Genomic DNA, 22,603 nt, shown 5'->3' on the forward strand with positions numbered 1-22,603 from the left:
CTGTACTGTGGTAGATGAGACTTCTATCCAGGTCTTCTCACTTTCAATTCCCTTCTCACATGCCACATTGGTTTTCATTCTTCCTTTCTTCTGATAATTCCCTTTTAGTGCATTTTCTAGGCTCTGACCACTGCTCATGAATTCAGTGGACAGAATTTTATACTCTGTATTTACTATCTTTCCCTCAACAATAACATTTGTAATGATATCTTTGTTCTTTTAGCTGCCACCATCTTTATTCATTACTATAAGCGGAATATGAGACAGTTAGACAAAGCTTAGTATTAATAGTAGAGACCTTAATCCAGGCCCCAGATTCTTCATCATACATATTCTCAGTATTGGCAAAGGCACATTGCAGATGTGACTAAGGCTATAGACATTCAGTGAGGTAATTATCCTGGATTATCCAGGTCAGCTCCATCTAATAAGCAGAGATAAAGGGAGAGAGAGAAACAATGATGGAAGATGGGCAGAGAAATGTGACATGAGAAGGATTCAACCTGCGGTTATTGGCTTTGAAGATGGAGAAAGGGACCATGATACAAGGAACATAATAGCCTCTCACAGCTGTGGATGGACCTTAGCTTACAGCCACGAAGAAAACAGAGACCTTCTTCCTTCACATACAAGAAGCAGAATTCCAACAATAACCTAAACAAACAGAAAATGGATTTTCCCATACAGCCCCCCCCAAAACAATGAAGACTGCCAACACCTGGACTTCTGTCTGGTGAGGCCTGCATTGGACTTCTAAACTGAAAGCTATCAGAGGAGTTGGGGGCTAACACTCTGACATTGATTCTGAATAAAAAGGTAAAGGCAACCTATATTTTTTGGAGAGAAAAGTAACTTGGGGGTGCCTCAGCTTTTTGGCAATGATGCTGTCTATTCATACAGAGCTTACATGCAACAAAAAACACCAGGTCCTTTCCCCATAAGCAGCTGTGATTGTATACATTTTTCCCTTTAACAATCAAATGCAAAATGGTGCATTTAGCCCAGTTCATTTCCATCATGTTAAATTCAGCCTATTGTTCCAGCCTGTCAAGATACTTGGGAGTCTGGTTTCTGTCATCAAATATTCAGCCATGTCCTCCCAGTTCCGTGTCATTTCAATATCTGATCATTTCTACTGGTGAGCATGCCTTCAAGGTTGTTTCTGCTATTTTTTTTGAAGTTTTTAAAGTTTATTTTTATTGCTTACACTATATGTCACCATTTTCCTGCCCTTAGCCTACCTCCACCTAGCCCTCACCATCCCTTTCCTCTGGCCAATACCACACTGCTGTCTGTGTCTATGAGTTATGCATATATGTTTTTTTTTGGGTAATCCCTTCACTTTCATCCAGCCATTTATTGCCCCCTACTCCTCTGATAACTATTAGTCTGTTCCATATATTCATGCCTCTTTTCTATTTGTTCACCAGTTTATTTTGTTCATTAGATTACACAAATAAGTGAGATCATATAGTATTTGTCTTCTTCTGACTGGCTTATTTCACTTAGCATAATAATTTCTATTTCATCCATGCATGAAAAGGGAAGAATCTTTCTTCATGGCTGCATACTCTTCTATTTTGTAAATGTATTACAGCTTTTATTTTTTTTATAGCATTCTTCCTCAGACTTCCACTGTTTATTGAAAGCTTGCATGTTTATCAAGGCACAGCTAAAATTCCATATCTTTCATGGAGACTTACCAATAACATCGACCCAATGTGGTTTGTCCTCTTCTGCTCCTGTACTGTATGAGTTCTTGAGAGCTTGTTTGGAGGTTCTAGAAGGGAAGCACAGCTACGTATACCCTTGACCAAAGACTGGTCCTCTCCTCTGGGGGGAAGGTCATCCTCTTCTCTTTACTTTTATTATCGGGGTCTCGCTACTCTTCTGATGTACCACCTTTACCTTAGTTCTGCACAGCTTAGGGAGGGACACACATGGATCAGTGAGGGAGGAGGGGGACACCCGCCTAGACAGCCAGATCAGCTGAATCAACCCTGGTGATCAATGGGGTGATAAGTGTCGCAGTCAGATCGCCCTCACATCCCTGTATGAGTTCTTTATTCCTGCCATTGAAAAGGTACAAATTGAGTTATACAGCAACTATCTGTTTACATGTCTTTTGCCTTTTGAAGACAAAAATTGTCTTTTTAAATTTTATATTCCCTAAAGCCATTGGCATTATGCCTAGTACATAACAGGTGCTTTATGGAAAACAATAATTCATTTAGAAAGTCCGAATTGGACCAAGTCCTGAGATATGTTGCTTTAACACATTCCTTTTTATATTAAATGGGTTGATAAAATATAAGTTTATCTATATCACAAGTACATCATTGCAAATAAGCAATTAGAGAAAAAAGCTCTGTGGGTGAAATTATGGCACACAGCAATATGTATATTCTTTGTGTCTTATGAGAATACAGTGTCATATACTTGAAATTATGGGAGCACTACATCCTGGGCTCTTAAAAAACAGAAATTGGTTCTTTAACTCAAGAACCTAGCACAATACCTAAGACAGAGAATGTGTTTTATCCATTTGACAAGTCATTCCACTGTGATTTATTAATGTTTATTACATGGCACCTACCCAATTCATTTACCTCACATTCATTCAGCATTGTTTCAATGCCATCACAGTGTCAGCACCAACTTTTAAGCAGAGATGAAGAATGAATCAGTTAGAATGTTGTTAACTGCCAACTATTGAAATTCTCAATTCAAATTGACTTACCTTATACAGATGTTTATAGCTCACACAAGAAACCCAGGAGAAGGACAATTCTAGGTTTAGCTATTGGACCACTCAATAATATCATGAGGACCTCTTGACTTTTATTATCGGGGTCTCTCTACTCTTCTGATGTACCACCTTTACCTTAGTCCTTCTCGGGTCACAAGAGGTCTGTCACATTTCTCCCAGGACAGCTTCCAGCAGAACAAGTGGCTGTATCATGTGATAAGTGAAGGAACTTTTCCACAAACCTCCCAGAAGTCTTCCTTTCCTATGCCAGTGTCTAACCAAATATGGGGCACATGCCCATTCAAACCAATCACTGGCAAGGTGGTGGGATCACATGCTTGTGATGTGAAACATGGTTTTGTGGAAAAGGCTATAACTCCTGATTCACAGCAGGGTCCCATTACTGAAGAGGAAAGGGCTGAAATGGTGGAAAGGCAACCAACAAAATCTAATTACTAAAGCCAATAACTAAACCCAAATAAATATATCCTTCTTTTTTTTTCCTTTTAATTTTTCTTGGGATCACTTTATCTGGAATCAACCATGCTTTTCCATAACTATGTTGAGCAAGTAAAAGTTACTTACTGCTTTCACATCACCAGTATTTACTTTTATCCTAAAGTGGCAAAACACACTTAGACATATACACAGACTTTTTGTTTGGCAATGAAACTCGCTGTACAGTTTTTTGAAAGTAAAGAATCTTTGTGAGTTTCCGACCTCATCGTTTTCCATCCTGCATCAGAATTTATCCCTCTGTCTTCCAAATGGAGAATGATGGCTTATGGCTCAGACGAGGCCTTTGAAATTGGGATCGCTTAATGGAAACAAATACTTAATCTTCCAGATAGAGTCAAAATTTTATCCCGCAACTGAAATTTAACTTATTTTTATAATTTTCAAAGAGTCTGTAAAATAGAATGTGAGTTAAAAGAAATGCTCTGGAACTATATTTTATTTTATTTTATTTTTTTTTGGTAAAGAAAGACTTGCAAGGGACTCCTTTAATATTATTTTTTAAATTGCCAAAAAGTGGATCTTTTATTTTAATGATTAAATCAATAATGAGCCAGTTTTGTATTCATATGCCATAACCCTATTTGCATTTGTGAATGCATTTTACACTTTTATAATCATTTTTATATTAGTTATATTGATTTCTCAGAACAGCCTCACAAGGTAGGTAGGACCAGTCTATTTTCCTTGTAAATGAGGAAACTGAGTTTTAGAGATGATCATTGACTTGTCTTAACTCATACAACATGTTAGTGACAAAAATGGTCTGATAGTGAGAGATCATAATTTTTAAACTGTATCTCCCTGAATTATAAGTAGTTATAGCATACTGTGTTATTTTTACTCCTTGGGTGAGATATAATGAAATAATTAAGAGGAGATCACATATTAGAAAGAACTTCCAACTAGTGGGGACTAGACGATCTCACAGCAGATTAGCTAAGATGTAGTAACAACTTTTCATAAGTAGGTATGAGTATTGAAAATAGTAACTTGACAAAGAGGTTAATTTCACTCCTGTTTAGAGGGAAAAGATAACCTTCACATGGTCAGTTAACTCATTTGAAATGGAGTCTTTGAATGAGAAGAATGTATATTCTAGAGGGAAATATGTGATGGATAATTTGTGACATTTCCCATAAGATCAAATATACGTTGTCCTTGTCTTGAACACTTTAGGGTGGGTGCTTCTTTCTTCCTTCTTTTCCTCTAACTACTTCCTGGCTATACTCTCAGTTCTGGAGCCTCTTCCAAACTGCAGAGTTTCCTTTCACCTTCAGACCTTCGGAAAGGGATCCTGGGTCTCCTTTGTCTGTTTTACCAGCTTGTGCACCTCATCTCCAACAGTTTTTGTTTGTTCACCTCAGGTCATAGTTTCCATGTGAAGTCATGGATTTACAATTTGTGTCTTTCTTCAGTAATTAGTTCCCCACTCGGTGAGAGCACAGCTGCACATTAAGTCCAATTGGTCCAACGGCAACATGCTGCTCCGTGTCGTGCTGGCAGGCAGACACTTCTTACTGCACCTACAAGCAAACACATAGACCCACTCTATTTCCCAGAAACTGGCCTGATGCAGCCTCCTGTTTTTCAAGACCTGGATGGGCTGGCAGCACCAAATCGGATGTTATGCTTGATTTCTGCTCTGTTCCCCATCCTCTTTTCACCCCTCCACATTTGCTTAGGAAACATAGCACATCATGATCAAGGTCTGCTTTATGCAGACATTCCTTGGGATTTTTAACTATAATTTAATTAATACTTTAAATGTCTGGTAGCAGTTAGCTCTGTTTGGAGAAGCACATGGCGAGACATGCAGGTCAGCTTCATCTTATGGAGGCTCCCTGGGTGGGCAGGATACTCTGAATTTTGCCTGTGGTGCACTGGTTCAGAGATGACCCAATGTCATGTCCTCAGAGACACATTGAAAAAGAGACTACAGACTGCAATCAATAAACCAGTTGATGAAGCTCCTGGGACTGAGCTCAAATAAAAAAGGATGAGAAAAGAAGGTGTCAAACTCTGATGGAAGCATGTGGATATGAGCCTCAGAGTTATATATAAATCACTGCATGGAAGACTAATAGTGAAAGTTAAAACATCACAATTTCATTTATCCAGCTATACACTCTAGAATGCTGCTAGACTGACTATAACCTCTGTGTTCTTCACAAAATATATCATTTGACCCTTCTGTTTAACCTAACAGTTTTAACAGTTTTTTAGCTCCATGTTAACAGTAAAATCATTGTCTGCCTACCCAAATTCCTCTGGAGTAAGCTGTAGTAATTGGGCAGATATGAGTACAGGGCATTTTTTACATTTTGCTGATCATTTTGAATTGATGTAAATGCCACTCTATTGCCCTAACTTAGGGATCTCTCTCTTTAGCACTTGATAATTCTCATTCATACCTGAATCATTCTGTATAAAATACCATGTTGGATTGTCTAAGAATCTACCATTTATCATACCTGTTCTTGGACCATATACTCATTTTTTTACTCCAGAGAACTCCAAAACTGGAATGTACTGGCTTTTGCCTTAAGGGATCTAAGTGACTTTCTTAGAAAAAAATGTGGGGGAAAATAAAAGTGGTCAATAGATCCAGGGCTGGGTGGTTTCTTTATCACTTCTTTCTGATCTCAAACGTGTTCCTCCCAATATAAATGAATGGAAAGTATGTGAGACTTACTTTGGCTTAAGAAAGGAAAGAGAAAGATGAGAGGGAAGGTGTGTCTGTAATAGATACCATTGCCTCAGAGTAATCCTCTAGTGAACAATTAAAACATGAATCACATTCAATTCTGCATCATAACTAGTATGACCATAAAATTTGTCATCCTAATGGGACACTCTTTAGAAGAAAGTGAACACTAATTATAATAATTCTAGACAACAGGCACAAATTGAGACTATCCCTGGTCACCCATATAAGTGACTGGATAGATGAGCTTTAACTGAGAATGCGCTCTGTGTTAGTAGCGGTGTCAGACTTTTTCATCTCTGCCATCATGTTTTTCACTCACTAAAGGTTTATAAGGTTAAGAGAGGGACTTCCTGAATGTCCTGGTATAAGAGAATTGACATAGTTGGGACTTCAACCTCGACTAACCAAAGCTGAAAGCTAGTATTTAGAATTTCAACAGTTAACAGAAATGTCAACAGTAACTGGGGAGAAAGGCAGAGTTCTTTATAATTCTAGAACTGAATCCCAAGTACATATGTGAAGAGAACTAATGTATTTATTGGAAATGTGTCATTTATTGCTAATGACAAGGTAATGTTGACTTCAGTGATGATCGTTATTACATGTGCTACTAATAAATGGGGTGGAGGGAGAAGAAAAAGAGCTAATTCATGGACTGGATTTGCTTTGGTTCCTCCACACTACATAGGCCCAAGTTCTACCGTGTTTTACTGAAGGGTATGTTCAGATTTCTTCCTCAAAAGAATGCCTGCAGCAGAGACAAGCTCAGTTAAGGTTGTATCTAATGATTTTTTCCTAATCTGTTTCATCCTAATCTGTTCTCAGTATATTAAAAAAATAATAATCATAGAGCATCCAGAGGCCAAGAATATCAAATCCTGCTTCCTCCAGTTTCTTATTTTCTGCTAGAACTGGCTCAGAAACCACAGGGCTCAATATCCCCTGCAACCATGGCCAGGGATGAGCTGGAAAGGCTGGGACAAGCTTTTGGAAGCCAGAAAGAGAGGCTAGTCTTCGAAAACAGAATGTACTCAAAGCAATTCTTGGAAAGTCAAAGGAGGTTAAAATTGCAGTCAACATCATTTCCCCTAGTGGAGTTAATGACCTTTTTCATGCGATACTTCATGGGTTAGATATGAACATCTGTTCCTTGGTTGGAAAAAGATGAATAAATATCTGAGTTAAAAATTAGTACCCAGAAGCAAATTATCATCAATCTGCCACTGTTTCTTTATTGGTGTATGACACATTTGTTAATCAATTAATTAATTCTTTCATTGTTAATTTGTATGCTTATATCATAGGTTCCTGCTTTTTCAGAAAGTGATAGTAGAGGATGAAGACAATTAAATTAGCAAACATACAAAGTGAGCTATACTCTTTGATAGTACAGAAGGCCAATGTAGTGCCTACCATCAACTGCCAACCTAATCCAAGAGGTCAAGGGAAGTTTCTTAGGGAAAGAAATATAGTTTACTCTGGCATTCATGGGATTCACAGGGACCAATCATTCCAAGGAAAAAGTAATTTGGGAAAAGAGAGTGCTCAAGGCCTGGGAGCAAGAGAACATGGCTCATTTGAGAAACTCTAAGGTGTTCAATAAAACTATCTTGTAGGACAATATGGCAGAAGAATGGGAAGAAATGGAAACGGGTAAGCTTCCATCCTCCTTTTTCTGATTAAAATAGATTATTAGGACTGAAAAAGACATTAGTAGTCAGCAATCCTTACTCTAAGAAATGGAGAAATACAAGTCCAGAGGAAGAAGCTGACTTGTTCCAAGGTATACTTTTTTATAATGGGAGAATACACAAACCTGACTTCAGTTCCTTGCTCTGAGCCTGGAGTTCTTGTCACCGTCTGGTTATTTTCCTTTTTTTTAAGAATACTTGAAACCATAAAGACACTTCATTTAGTATTCTTGGACTAGAGACTGTTAAAAAAATGGGTGGGGGGCTTAGGCTTATTGGAAATCAATCTGTAAGACCTAACTTCTTATATCTATACCCTTTGATTATTTTCACAGGATTTTAACTAAGTGGGTAATTTGGAAGAGCTTATACTCTCAGTAAAGAAATTTTTGCTCTTTCCCCAATTGGTTAGTCTTCTATGTGCTAACATCACTAGCTAAGATACTTTATGCACAAAACAGAGAAGTGTGTGGGAGAGAGAGAGAGAGAGAGAGAGAGAGAGAGAGAGAGAGAGAGAGAGAGAGAGAGAGAGAGAGAGTTGGGGAGGCAGCATATTTGTTACTAGCAGAAAGAAAAGGGAATTTGTAGACGGTTGACAATTTTTAAATTGTCCATTACATATTTCTTGAAGAAAGGTGAGAAAGTATTGAGAAAGGGGTAAGGACTAAATGATCCAAGATGAAGGGGAAAGTGTAGGTCAGTGATAGAAAAGTGACAGAATTCAGTTTGGCTGGAACAAAAGGAAAGAAGTAGAAAATTAGTCTAGAAACATAGTTCAGGTGTAGACTATGCTAAATTTTGAAAGCCAACCTCTTTGGTGGACAATGGGGACGCAGAAGGTTTTCAAACAATGGAAAGGTGGACTCAAAGCAGAGCTTTGGATGACCATGAGGCTGCTATGAAGTCTGTGCTATGTTGCCAAGATCCTTTCAGAAATGAAGCACACATATCCCTAGCTGCTGAGTGCTGCCCCCTGAGAACACACAGCAGACCTCTAGAAATTGTTTCCATTCCCCTCCCTGGTGCTCAGTACTCTCGCCTTGATGTGGGCACCTCTGCAGGGCCTCCCCAAGTCTTGAGCTCCACCTGGGTCCACTGAAGCTTTTGCAGCACAGCTCAGCTTCTCCTTTTGCCCAACCCTCTATCCGTCACTCCTCAGATATTTGATCCTGAGCTTGGTTCACAATAATCTGACTCCTCACCACCTCATTCTAAGACCTGGGGAATCAGATCTTCAATAGAGGGATGAGCAGGGTAGGAATCTATAAGCCAGGATTCTAATTAATAAGGATCAAATGATAAGGGATTTACCCTGGAGGTGCCACTGAACATCTAAAAATAGGGGGGGAAAGGGATAATTGAGAATCTTTATCTCAAGCCTTTCATCTGTAAGCCTCTATCACTTTTCTCCAATTTCTTGCCAACAACCTCATGAATTAATTTTTCTCCCCTAAAGACTTGGAGGCATAGTTTTCAAAACTGGCAATATATCAGAATAACCCTGGAGTCTTAAAAAAATACAATTTTGTAGCTCCACCCTTTCTGTGGAGAGCCCCTGGAAAAATAAAATGTATATTATTGCTTTAGTTCTCAAAACACACACACAGACTCACACTATAAAGCAGGTGTTATTGTTACTATTACCCCCATGTAAAAAATGAGGAACTGGGATGGAGAGAAGTTTAGCAACTTACCTTAGGGCCCTCAGCTAAGTAAAGAGACAGATTCAATACTAGTGACAAGAACTGAAGGTCTCTTGATGTTCTTTCCATTATACCACACTACCCCTTTCAGCTCTCCTGAGGCCAGAATTCTCAAGGCCTGCCCAGGCTTGTGCTTATTTCATTCTCCCTGTCTTTGCTGAAGCTGTTCCCCCAAGCTACTCTCCCCTCTCCACAATACAAACACTGAGAAATCTTCAGGACCCACCCACGGGATTTATAAAGCTATTCAAAATAGTGTTGAATGAGGCATTTTCAAAGTGGTAATACCCAAGGGGAGCCCACAATGTGGTGTTCACAATGTTCTCAGGCCACTTTGAACTCCACGTGGGCAATGTTGGGATTGCTCCTGACCCATTTACAGCCTCTGTCAGCACCTCCCTCAGCCCTTGGTCCTATTCTACTCCTTAGCATGATTTTTATTTATTTTTTTATTTTTTAAATGTCTTTTTGTCTTATTCACCTAATCATAGTAGAGGCTCTGTGAGGGAAGATCTAGGCCTCCAACCCAATTTAACAAAGTTAAAAAAAACTTCCTGGCCCCTTTTATTTACCAGGTACTATATGTGTAAAACATAAATGAATAAGATCCAATCCCTGCCTTCAAAATGCTTATAATCTCCCTATGTTTTCTACAGTGAGTCGCCCATTTTATACACATGGGTTGGGTTGCTTGGACAGCACTTTATGGATAAAGGAGAGGGGGCAGAGTAATGTCATGAGAGATTCTCACAAAAGGAACTATTTGTGCAGAGCCTTGACAGTAAATTGGTAAAGTGATCAGTGAGCCTTAAATTTGTGCCTTGAAAAAGGAAGATTCTTAGGCTGTCTGTGACTCAGACTTAGTGCTGGTAATTCATTGAGTCAGCAAATATTCAATGAGTACAAATTATTCCAATGAGTGATTAGTTACACCTCTCTCTTTTTCACTCTCCAAATTCTATTCATCAGCCAATCCAATCTCTTCTACCTTTTAAGTGTCTTTCTAATCCATCCTCTTATCTTCACCTTTATTACTACCATTTCCAATTAAGACTTCACCAATAGCTTACTTACTGGTATCCTCATCCAGTATCCACTCCTGCTCACCTCCAAGCCATTTTCAACTTTGCAATTAAAGATTTATCTTTGATATCTAAATCTGAATTGTATCTCCCTTCTCTGTTTCCCAAGACTCAGGACGAAAAGCAAAATTTTAAACTGGTCCTACAAAGCCCCACACATTTAGGCCCCACTTATTTTTTTCAGTCTCATCTGGACCTTCATTTCATGTCATCTCTATGCTCTAGCCACATGAGCTTTCTTGCATGCCCCCTTCTACCACATGCCTTTTGCACATGCTGCCCCCTTTCCTGAGGATGCTCTTCCCCATCACTTCCCTCTCCCATCTCCTTAACTCAGTGTTTTCCTTGTGAACTCAGAAGAATTATCATTTCCTTAGGGAAGCCTTCTCTTAGCTCCTCTGACCCTATCTACAGTCCTCTTATATGCAAGTATAATAAATCCCTCTTCCCATAATTTTGAGGCATATATTACAGTTATAATTTTACATTTACTTGACTGTTTTTAAAATTTAGACTTTATCTCTTCCTCCACTCCCAATATATTAGGTTCTACAAGGACAGGAACTGTGTCTATCTTTGCACACAATTGGATTCCCAGAACATAAGCTAAATGCTTGATACAGAGAAGGCTCTCAAACACTTGATAAGTGAATGAATGAATGAATGAATCAAAGACTGAATGAACTAGTAGATGTCTGATATGATGTGAAATTCTGGACATTACAAAGATGAGCAAAACAGACTTAGTTTTTTGCTTTTGTAGAGCATGTGGAGCTTCTTGTCTAGCGCTGGTTAAGCATGGAGATTGAAATATCAGAGTGTGGCTATTTGAAATTTGGACACGCTTTCCATGACTCTTTCCTGACCCCATTTCACAGTTCTTGTGCTGGAAATTTCAGAACTTGGTTAGGAGTTAAAATTGCAGGTAAGTCCAGAGTTGTTATCTTTGTTTTCTACAAGACTCTGATGTCAGGATTTGAAAAGAACATGCCCCTTTATATGCAGAAAGATTCTATAATGACATGTATTGCTTTCTGGTGGCCCCATATTTATTTCTCATTAGAGCTTCTCAATTTTGGGGGTGATCACCTCTCCTCCCTGTTGTGCAACTCATAATGAGACTGTCCATTAAGTGATGGGTTCATAATCCAGTTATGCCAATGAGACTCACTCTTAGGATTTACTAATTTTCCCTAGTAGGGTTACTCTAGGAAAACTATAAATAAATTCCTAGTGCTTCCCAAGGACCCTTCCTGTCTGAGTCATACTACGAGCTTTTGAATAATTCTCTTCTTCAGTGAATATGAGTATATTCCTTTGCTTGCACCCAGAGTTCCACTCAGCAGGAGTGGGTAAACTATAGCCTGCAGACAAAACCCAACCACTGCCTATTTCAATAGGTAAAGTTAGAGTGAATCACAGCCACATTTACTTATTTATGTAATGTCTATGGCTGCTTTCATGCTACAAAGGCAGAGTTGAGTACTTGCAACAGAGCCCATATAGTTCATAAAACTGAAAATATTAACAGAAAAAGTTTGCCAACCCTTGCGCTAGAGTATGAAACCTGTAAGACATTCATTGTATGTAATTAATTAATCTCTCTTCTGTGCATCTAGAATGACATTAGATATGTACCATTCTTGAAAGAATTGAGGAAATAGTTAACGCATTTAGTAACTTTTACAGTGCTTCTATTCTGCATGCAACCTTGTTTGAGGAAGTCTGTTTGCATCTGAGCAACCCTAAACACTCCACCTACTGTTTTCTGATCTAACTTCTAGAACCCTCAGATTCTCCATGCTATCTCTTTATTGTATTTAAGTAGAGAATGTTGTGAGTGTTGACCAAAGAACTGGAACTACACCCAAATATTCTAAATCTATCTTAGCCTTGGAAAAGTTCTTTATCATCCCTGTGCCTCAACCTCATCTTCTAAACTGTGAAGAGCTTGAACTAGGACTTCTTTTTTATTATTATTTTAATTTCTTCATTGATTAAGGTATCACATATTTGTCCTCAACCCCCCATTCAAATCCCCCCACTCGCATCCCCACCCCCTTATTGTCCTTGACCACTGGTTAGGCTCATATGTATGCACATAAGTCCTTTGGTTGATCTCTCCCTTTTATCCCCACCCTCTCTCTGAGGTCCGACAGTCTGACCCATGGCTCCTTATCTCTGGGTCTGTTCTTGTCCCTCAGTCTATGTTGTTAACCATTTCCTCTAGATGAATGAGATCATGTCCTACTGGAAATATACTTATAAGAATAAAAATGAGACAAGCAATAATCATTATGCTGAGAGGCATATGAATCAATCTGTAGTAAGTTTCTTTCTGGTCCACCAGTTCTTTTGAGACCCAATTTCAATGTGAAACAGTTCCTTATGTGTACATGGCAGCAATGATATTTCAGTTCTGGATGGTTGGCAAATGGTGGTAATGCAGGTTTGCTATTTAAATAAAAAAAAGGGGGGGGGAAGTAGAAGAATATCATGTAAGGAAAAATATCCTGAACTAAGACTTCTAAATTCTCTTCCAGAATCCTATAGTTCATCTAAACAAAAATAAAGGCAACCATATATTTAAGTAATAGCAAAATAAACAATTGTGTAATAGATCTGGGAAGAAAAGAGGCACTAGCAGTAAGTATGATGGGAAATAACATGAACTAGTATGTGTGTACTTATGTGCAAAGATAGGTGTGTGTGTGTGTGTGTGTGTGTGTGTGTGTGTATTTATATACATGTTTGTGCATGTGTGTGTTTTAAGAAGCAGCAAACATCTGATTTAAGTTTGCACACTGCCTTGTCGGGAGCCACGAGGGAAACCCAGATAGCATGCAGTTCTCATTTAAGTCTCAAACTTAAATCTACAGTAAATAGCCTATTAGTGGGAAATTTTAGGACTGTCCCTAAGCAAAGTTTGTTTTACTTTTTACTCTGACTTGCTCCAAAAGCTCAGTTGAAATTACACACTAGAAAGTACCTACTTAAATTCCTTTAACAAGCAATCCCCTCTCAGGAGGCACAAGCTTAGGCCTGTCCAGTCACCTCAAACAGACCGTCCATCTAAATTGTTTGCCACTGCTCCAGGCTACAGGTAGTTTAAAGTGCCACTATCAGATTGCTTCTCAAACTTCTCCTCCAGACTAAATAGTCCTGATTTTTGTCAGCAGCTCTTCATACTCTAGGGCTCCCTTATTAATTATGTTTGCACTGAGCTGGATTTTTGTCCCATTCCATGCTCTACTGACTTTGCTCCTTTTGGGTGCTCAGAGGCCAGACTGGCACTTTCTGGCTCCAGGCCCCCTTTCTTCCCTTTAAAAGGTGTTTTGATGGTCCTGTGTTAAGAGTTAATGACAATTGTCTGCCCTCAATGCTCAAGCATAAACTTGCATCAAATTAGGGGGATTGATGAAATCAACCTTAAAATCCAGAACATCTATCCTATAATTAAGACCCACTAATGTATGGACAAACAGGTCAGGGAGACCTACCTATAGACTCCACAAATTAAAGGGCTCCAAAGGAAAAATTTCTTTCTTCTAGAGAGTGATTTTTCCAAGAAGCACATGAAACAAATTCATATTGAACATCTATGTTATGAAAGGCATTGTGCTAGCTACTAGGACTCAGAAGGGAGCACGGCAGATGGGATCTCTGTCCTCATTGTTCTTTTGGGCTATTTGGAAGGTGTTGGAAAGGGAACATGCACAGAAAATTGGGTAGGCGGTTACAATGGAGTATGTGCTAAGGCAGGGAAATATCAAGGCCCTCACCTCAGAACTGGATGGAGTCCAGATGAAGAGACTGGTCAGAGACCTGAAATAATTTCCACTTGGCAGCCTCCAGGTCAGAGAGGCAGTGTTGAGAGAACACACAGGAACAGGTGGGGAAGTGAAGAATGCAGGACCTTAGAAGGCACTCAAGAGGTTTAAAGTGCCCTAGAATAGTGGTTCTTAATCAGGAATAGTCTTGCCTTTGAAGGGACATGGACAATGTTTCTCTAGACAATTTTGCTTGTCAGATCTCAAGACTTGCTCCTGGGATCTAATGGGTAGAGGCCAGGGATACTGCTAAGCATCCTGCAGTCCACAGGACAGCCCCACAACAGAGTTGTTTGATCCCAAATGTCAATAATACTGAGGTTGAGAAGCCCTACTCTAGAGGCGGGAAAAGCAAGAACAGATTTTTTGTTTGTTTGTTTTATAACTTTCACTCTGGACATGGAGAGGTGAGCAGACTGGATTGAAGGAAGTACAAAAAAGGAGAAATTATGTATTAATATTACAGTTTTTCTAGTAAGAGATGAGATATAAGAAGAACCCCTTTCCATCAGTGGCCCTGACACAGAAACACATCTCTGTTTTTTATGTTGGAATAAAAAGGCCACCACAGGAGTTTTTAGGCACTACCCTTTCTTAACCAGTGAGGGATGGAAAGCTGAAAAGAAAAGAAAAGAAAAGAAAGAAAAGAAAAGAAAAGAAAAGAAAAGAAAAGAAAAGAAAAGAAAAGAAACAATGATTTTCATCTGTACTTTTGTACATCTCAGCATTCTGTTGTTTTTAAGCTGCAGGCATGTAAGATAAAAAGGTTTTGGATTAAAGTTTTAGATAACGTAAAATGGTAGGGTCTAGATATTTTCAGTACACCCACATACACATATGCACACAGAAAGCATGACCCCAGGTATTTGTGGAACGTATTTTGCATTCTTTGTGACAGGTGGGGTGCTATAAATGAAGCACAGTGACAGCTGCTTTGTATGATAAAGTGATCCATACTGTCAGACCAATTTGAAAAGCCCTATTATTAAGAATACTGTTATAATATATATGGAAAGTCTTTTTGTACAGAGTAAAGCACATTAATGCTCACCCTCCTCCCTGATCACTCCCCAGAGCTCTGAATGCAATATCTAATAATAGCTGATATTTATTGAGCTTTTGCCATATAGCAGGCCCCAGGCTCCATGGCTAAGCACTTTATACATGTCTTCTCACATAATCATCACAATTCGGTTTTGTCGGTATTTTTTCCTTCCAATCTTACACCGAAGGAAACTGAGACTTCAGAAAATTAATAATAATTTGTCAAAGTTGCAAAGATACTAGCATGCATTCTACTTTTTAACCCAGGAATGAAAAAGCTCTTCCAAGATTCTAGAGTTTGACCCAAAGACCCCAGGTTTTCTGATCGACACGAGTCATTTCAAGAGGCCCTCTGAAGTAGGCCATTTCTCTGTGTATCCTGCTCTTTGGAGGTAAGGCTGATAACTCAGTAAACTCTGGCCCTCTTCATGTTGTCCAAGGAATATTCAGGCCTAGCAGGACACAGCTGTCTGAGCTGAGGCCACTTCAAGTCTGCACAACCTAATTTGGCAAAGACAATTACACTTTTATGAGTTGTTTAAAAAAACACTCTAGTCCAGGTTGGACTAAGGCAGGCAAGAGAAGAGCTGGAATTACAGCCAGAGGTGCAGACCCAGAATGACCACAGCATCTCTGCTTGCTTATTCCCTTAAAAGAACCACAGGATGTTTTCTAGTTACTCAACAAGAAATCCTTATCACTCCTGGCACTTTCACATGCTTTTCTATTTTTTATTTGTAAGTGCATACTTTTCCTGCTATTGGCCACCCATCCTGGGGACATGGCCAAATTTCTGAAGACTCTCAAAGAAATGTGAAGCTATCCCACGGGACTCTATATATCTCTTTACAAGATATTTACAAGGGATTCCACATGCCTGACTCTCCAGAAACATACATGACACACAAAATATTTCCCCCTGGGAACCAAAAGTTCATTCCTTCAAATCCTATGGCCTAAGTCTTATATGAGATCTCATGGTACAAATTCTTCTGTCCCTCAAGAGCCACAAGTCCATGTTGTTTCTTGTTCCCTATCATGGACCCAGGAGGTCATGTTTGTTCTAAGCCTGGTGCTTACCCTCTTGGAAAGAGTGATCTCTGGCTTTGATCCACAATAGAACACTGTATTAGTTTCCCATCGCTGCTGTAACAAATTATCACTAACTTCATAGCTGAAAACAGAAATTTCTTCTCTTGGGGTTCTTGAAGTCTGAACTATGTTTCACTGAGCTAAAATTGAAGTGTCAGCAGGGGCTTTAGAGGAGAATCGGTTCTGCGATTCTTCTAGTTTCTGGTGGCTGTGGGCTTATGACAGCATAATTCCAAGATCAAGACCAACATCTCCACACCTCAATCTGCTTCTCTCACATCCCCTCTCCTCTGTGTCAAATCTCTCTGTTTCTCTCTTATGAAACTTGTGGTATCATTTAGGACCCACTGGATAATCCCAAATAATCTTCCCTGTGAAGTAGAGATAAGAGATACAGTCAATAACATTGTAATGACTGCATATGGTGTCAGGTGAGTATTAGATTTACTGGGGTGATCCCTTCGTAAGGTATATAAATGTCTAAAAACTGTTATACACATGAAACTAATATATTATTATATGTAAACTATACTTAAAAAATAAAATAAAACAGGAAGGTTAAAAGCTAGAAAAACTAACACCAAAATAATCTCCCTATCTCAAGATTCTTAACTTAATCACAATTGCAAAGATTTCCCTTTTCCAAATAAGGTAACATTTACAGGTTCCAGTGATTAGAACTTGATACCTTTAGGGACCATCATTCATTTTACTACAAATACTTCCCTGCCCATTCCTCAGAGAGATGAGGTGGCACAAAACCAGGACACCCTTCGTACAGGTCGCAAGTTAGTAAAGGAAGAATTTGCAGACATAAATGTATATTCACGCCCCTGTGAGGAATGTGTATTTATGCATTTGGTATATGCTCTGTTCAAGATATATGTTCAGATTTTAAAATTATCTACTCTCCACCATCCGAATTGTACTTCTGTTGTGTACTAGGTTTGCCAAGCTCGGCACTATTGATGGACGTTGTGGGCTGGATAATTCTTTGTGAAGACGGGGCACATTCTGTGCACTGGAGGATGTTGAGCAGCAACCAGCAAATAAAAATATAGAAAGCCTGGTGAAAACTGAATTTCACATGCACAATTAATACTTTTTTAGGATAAGTATGACTGGTACAAAAATTTGGGACAGTCTAACACAGAAACGGGTATTCTTTGTTTACCTAACATTTAAATGAACTGGGGTGTCCTGTACAGCATCTGTCATCTGTCAACTCTGTATTATATGCCAGTAGCACACCTGCCTTCCTCACCTTCCCCCCTCCCCCCCAACTGCAACAAACAGGAATATCTTCAGACATTGTCAAATGTCCCTTTAAGGGAGGCAAAATCACCCTTGGTTGACATCCACTGATCTACTTAATTAAAACATAAAAAGTAAACCCTCATAAAATAGGAAAGATTGAGAAAAACATGTGGGACTGTTTGAAATATGTGGAAGCTGGCAGTTGTTGCTACTTACTTGCTTAGCTATCAGATCCCGGGGCCACAGGCCACAGGGACCCGAGCATCGCTGTTGGCAGGGACATGGTTTGGGGAAGACTGTTTCCTGGGAACAATCCTGCCTGGGCCCACCCCTTTCAAGCCTTGGAGCCTCAGGGCTGCAGCAGGACCAGGCATGATCTCCCATCCCCATTCACCCTCTAATTTATTTTAATTATTCTCTCCCCGACCCCTGCCTCTCAGTCCCCAGGCTTTGCTTAGGAGCAAGTGGCTCTCATTCATGCAGCTTGCTTTGAAGGTGCCAGGACACAACTGTCTGGCAGAGCCGGGCTGTGAGGTCCTTCTTCTGGGACTTTTGATTTCGAGCATGTCCCTACTAGTAGACAGAGCTGAACAAAAGAGGGGCTGACTTGGGTGTGTGCCTGCCTTTTTCTTGGTCTCCCCCACACCTTCTTTTTTCCCCCCTGCACCCTTCAACTTCCAGTCCCCAGTGAATACTTGGCACTTGTTGGCACTCAGATTATTCATACCTCCCCCAGGCTTTCTAAACGGATAACCAGCAACTCTCCCAGCCACCCCCAACCCACCAGCTGCCTCTGAACTGTATCAAATTTGGCTTTGAAAAGCTTTCTCCAAATATAATCCTGGTGCAAACATACACAGATAGCGATCAGGTGCACATATTGTATATCTTGATAAACAAAGCTGTGTGTATTTATAGACCCCTGTCAATGACAGATCTATATGGAGAGATAATGGGGGTTTTACAGACACACACACACAAAAATAAAGCTTTGAAGCCTCTCACCCAAAATAAAATTAAATACCAACTAATGCTCAGCAACAAATCCCTTCTTGGTGAGGGCTATTATCTATCCAGGACTGATGGAGTCTCCCAGGGGAGAGCCATTTGGGAGGGGTCAGGCGCACCCAGCAGGGAAGCAGGATTTCGGTTCTGTTCCACATTCTTCAGCTGAAGGATGAGTATTTTCATTATTTGCTGCTGAGCTCTTGATTCTTGGAGTCATTACCACCATGTTCAAAGGATTTGTATTAAGCTGCTACATACCCGTGGCTTCATAGAGAAGTCCAAAATCAAAACTGACATTTAAGAAAAGTTTTAAGCATAAATGAACCCCAGGATAATGTCCCCATTATGGGCCTGGCTGGAGGAGGGCAAGGTTCAACTCGGGCTCTCTTCCAAGCATGCGAGATGGGGCCAATTTAGTTTTTAGGATGGTTTGTTGTATATTCATTGATTATGTATTTAGGGCCAACTATGGGGACTGGGACAGAGACTCACAAGCAGACAGACACCCAGGAGAAGGCACCTACTCTGTTGAGACAATGCAACTATAATCCACACATTTCAACTGAATATCCCCTGGGCCATCTCTCCTATGTCCGCCATTTACAAGGAGAAGGATATTCTGTCAGTTTGAGGGTGTTCCAATCCTTTAAATGCTCATATCCTGGGGCTTAACCTCCTGAGTCTTTTATATATCCATATAAAATACAGTGTTATGTAAACGCAGTCACCACATTTTACATTAGATCCTCAGACCCTATTCATCTTAGAGCTGAAAGTTTGTTCACTTTCCTTTTTTACTGAGAGAAAAAAATTATATGCAGTGAAATATGCAGATCTTAATTATACAGGGCAATGAGTGCAGAGAAAATATGGTCCCTGTCCAATGGGAGCCTTCATTCTAGTAGAAATTCAACATTTATATGCCTTACCATGTGATCACAACATTGTCTTTACACCTAAAACTAATATCGTTTTGTAGACCAACTATACTTAAATTTAAAAACAAAAACAAAAAGAAGTTCAGAGTCTATCTATCTGCTTCAATTTTGGTTAGATCATGTTTAAAAAATTAACCGGAAAAAAAGGTTAATTTATCTTTTGGTGAAGATAAATACATACAGTGCAATAAAAGGTTGAGAAGGAGGAATTTTCTATTTATTCCTTTGTTCAACAAACATTCTTGAACACACATTGACCTAAGAATAGAGATTCCAAAGGATTTGTTTGTGCATGAAGAGATAATTCTCTGTTTATTAGAGAGTAATTACACATTATACTTGAGTCTCGGAATGAGCCAATTTTGAAACCATCCTAACTTTGAACTTCTCGTTCAATGAGAAGAAACTTGATAAATTAGTGTTATTTAAGCCATTTAAAGTTAGATTTTCTACTTATAATACTAATTGAGTTAAAATAAAAAAACAAAAAGTACTAAGAATTTTTTTTTTACTTGGTTTCCTCCATTTCTCTCAATAACAGATAAATTTTCTGTTCTCAGAGTATGTTCATCTCCCACTAGATAAATCTGTATATTTTGAGAGAGAAAATCAGGCATGCATATCTTTAAAACATCCAGAGGCAGCTGAAAGGTTAGAAGCTATCTAAAGCTTGTGATAAATGTCCAAATTCCTCAGCAGCATTTTTCTGTGTTTGCAGATTCATAGACAAGAGACTTTAATCATGGCAGCTAAATCTCCCTTTAAAAATTGAATTTAAAAGTAACATTTAAGGCTGTGAATGTTGATTGCAGATTCCTTTCCATATTCTTTTTGGGAGTTTCCCCACTAACAACATTAGTAGCTCCCTATAATGAGGTATCTTTTTTTTTTTTCTTTTTAAAATAGCTGCTCATTAAGGCAGACATTCTAATATTAGCCTGCTTTTCCACTGAATGAAGGAATTGGATATCTTCTGCACAAATTTGGGGGTCTGGGTATATTTCTGCACTTTTCCTCAATACTTTACAGAAACTTAAAAAAGTATTCCCCCACCCTTTCCCTTCAATTCTATGCAATCACAACAGAATGTGTGGGACTGGTTTGGGGCTTTGGAAGCAGCCAGCGTTGCGTTCAATTTCATTTTCCATGCTTAAGTGAAGTGAGTTTCCTCCTCTTTCACTCTGTATTTAAGGGGGGTAATCTATATTATTTTTATAAATACAACTGGGTGGCGTCTTGCCCAAACCTCTCTGTGTGATCAGGGAAAATGGAGTGCTGGAGATAAAAAAAAAATTTGAAAAAATCTGTCCCAGCAAAACATTTCAGAGATCATGAATATAAGTGGAGCCTGCAGGGAGTTACAAAGGAAAGAAATAGGTATTTTCCATTTGTAACATTATACAGCTTTGGTCTCCACCAAAGGGTGAGGGCAATGGATGGGTGGGTTTGGATGAAAACTTGTAGGAAAAGTTCTGGTTTTGTGGCAGTCTGGGATGCCAACAGATGTTTATATATTAATGTGGCATGTGGAATCTCACTGGCTTTCTTGGGAATTAAACGGTGGGCTTTCTTTAATCTCCCTTTGCCTTGGAGAAGAGCTGAAAGAACTATGAAGAGATGAAGGTAGAAGAGAATTCAGAGAACATTTTGTTCACCTCCTTCATGCGGTGGATCAGTAAAGGTAGACCCAGTGCAAGAAAGTGGGTGGTCTGTGTCACACTGTGAGCTGACAGTGGAGGCTGAAGTGTGGCAGAGTAGTTGGAGCAGGGCCTGGATCCTGTAAATGGCACAGACCTGCTGTTGCCTAGTCGTGTACTCCTGGGTTAGTTTCACAGCCTTGTCAATCTCCACAATCATCACCCCGGCACTGGAGGCCATCAGAGTACCTTTCTCATGGGCTTGCTCTGAAGATTAAATGAGTAAATACCTCTGAGGAGCTGAGTGCCTACAAAATAATAGCTGACCTAAATAAAGTCCAGAGTGAGGAGAAAGTCTCAGAACTCATGTTGTTGACCTTGTCCTGCTCCTTCTTTCCTTTATTCCCAGCCTCTCTAATGCCCCCTCTGTGGGTTTTTGAGATAGGAGAAACTCCTCCAAGGAAACAGAAAAAGTCACCTTTGGCCTAGAACTTTAGACCCAAAGGAAAAAGGCACGAATCAGTTGGTTTGTTCAGCATGTATTGAGTACCCAGCACATTCCCCCATCATGCATTTGGCTAGAATGGAGTTTCCCCAGGGCTTTCTCGTATGCTGTTCGTTTCTTTTTCTGTCATCTTAGTTCCTTTCTTCACAAGAAGAATGCAACTTGCCAGACCCGGGCTTAAGTGATGTGTGACTGGAGAATGCCCATGCTCAGGGGAATAGGGTTTAAGATCCATCTGCCTGTTAATGGACTCGGTGAAAGGACCAGGTAAGATATTCATTTTTGATAGAAAAGGCAAAGATCAGATTGTGGGGAGGTGATGAGAGATCCCCATAGAAGCAGAGCTGGAGACTCGTATGTATCAAATATCTTGTGACTGGCAGTCTCCACAAATCCACAGCTATTGGCCTCTTTCTCTCCATTACCGCCTCTAATAGGTTAGATAACAAAAGCAAGAGGAGAAGGCGATCCCTGTAGGAAAGCACAGCTGTCACCTGACTCTCTTATTAAGCCACAGCTCTGATTTAGCTTGAGGCATGAGCTTGAGAATGTGAAGAAATTACCAGAGAGCAAGTCCTGATGAAAACGAAATACTGCAAAGATCTGATAGGGGGGCATCAACCGTGTGCCATACGCTGATTCATTAATTCTCCGCTCTCTCCTGTGAACAGTCATCCTTATGCTCATTTTACAAATGGGCAAGTGGCCTGGCTTGTCCACTATGCTCTGGCAACTCACCCTGCTGGTCCTTGATAGCTAAATCCCTTCTGATTTCAGGGAAAACCCCGTTTCAGAAAAGTCATTTACACAAATGTACCCACCCCACCGGCTGCCTACCTGC

General features: G+C 39.6%; 2 long non-coding RNA genes across 2 annotated transcripts in view; both read right to left on the minus strand.

Moving 5' to 3' along the window:
• Positions 1-563: 563 nt before the first annotated feature.
• On the minus strand, positions 564-3,120 carry LOC311626735. The gene is made up of 3 exons (XR_014795759.1): positions 2,610-3,120; positions 1,704-1,923; positions 564-654 (listed from the first exon to the last, which is right to left on the minus strand). It is a non-coding gene; the product is annotated as an uncharacterized lncRNA (long non-coding RNA).
• Positions 3,121-3,270: 150 nt separating this feature from the next.
• The window catches only part of LOC311626734, a 108,627-nt gene continuing 89,294 nt past the window's right edge, over positions 3,271-22,603 (minus strand). The window contains exon 3 of the long non-coding RNA XR_014795758.1: positions 3,271-4,791. This is a non-coding gene — a long non-coding RNA (uncharacterized lncRNA). The remainder of the gene's footprint in view (positions 4,792-22,603) is intronic.

This window comes from Pipistrellus hanaki (genome assembly GCF_964339955.1).
Source record: "Pipistrellus hanaki genome assembly, chromosome: 8".
Taxonomy (NCBI): domain Eukaryota; kingdom Metazoa; phylum Chordata; class Mammalia; order Chiroptera; family Vespertilionidae; genus Pipistrellus; species Pipistrellus hanaki.